The sequence below is a fragment of the Anser cygnoides genome, chromosome 8 (genome assembly GCF_040182565.1).
Source record: "Anser cygnoides isolate HZ-2024a breed goose chromosome 8, Taihu_goose_T2T_genome, whole genome shotgun sequence".
NCBI lineage: Eukaryota > Metazoa > Chordata > Aves > Anseriformes > Anatidae > Anser > Anser cygnoides.
The window spans coordinates 4,237,477-4,238,485 of record NC_089880.1 but is presented as its reverse complement, the minus strand read 5'-3'; positions in this window follow the sequence as shown (position 1 = coordinate 4,238,485).

Genomic DNA, 1,009 nt, shown 5'->3' with positions numbered 1-1,009 from the left:
GAGACAAATTCCTGACAAACATTCAGCTTCCTGAAGAAGAGAAACAAAAGTTTTGTCTGTTACATCCAAACACCTGTACTGCTCAACCTCCAGTACAAAGCTAATGCATAATGCTAACCTTTAGCTGAAGATTTTACATCTTTTTTGAATTGGAATGAAAAAGGACAAAGCACTTACATTCCCAAGGGAAAACCTTGATTTTGAAGCACCAGTAATTGTTTTAAAGAGTTTTAGTAAGGACTCCTTGCTTTTAGGCCAAACCCAAATTACAGCATCCCCCGATGCCCTGTTCTAATGCTCTTTTGGTCAGTTGATGAGTAGTTCCTTTCCGTTACCTAATGGGCTAAAAAATGCAGTATAAATCATACTGATTCCCCCTAATTCAGAGTGTAATTGATGAAAAGAACAGACAGAATAGGAGTCCTGAAAATTATTGGTGCATAGCTGGTGAAATGATTTTATTATATAGATCTCTGGAAGGCACAGGGAAATATGTTATTCACCTTCCATAGCAATGCCTTTGTGAACTCTGTTCAGGTCTTTGATCTGTTGTAAATTATACCTATAAAAAACCCTCAGATTCTAAATTGTAGCAGTCAATAGACTGTGCTGTGTTCTAGACAGTGTATTGTATAGTACTTTCCACTGCTATCAAAACTATTAAAAAAAAAAAACAACACACCAACAAAACACCACACAAGCTACTGAATCACGGTCTGTCTCCTGCTAACTTGTGGCAAAACTCTTTCCTATGGATTACAGTATCTTACACTGCACATCATACAATACCCTACTTCCCAAAAAGCTCTTGAAGAACTTTAAAAAGATGGATCACTACTTTCCTTACATGAAATTAGATACCTAGAGTCTTTGCAAAGCAACTTGTAAAAATCGCATGAGGTGCTAAAGAAGATGCAAGCCTAGAGTGCAATAGTGTTTCTCAGCTATAAATCAGGAATGTTTCCCTTGGAGTAAAAACAGTGAAGTAATGTTCTCATTTATACCCACG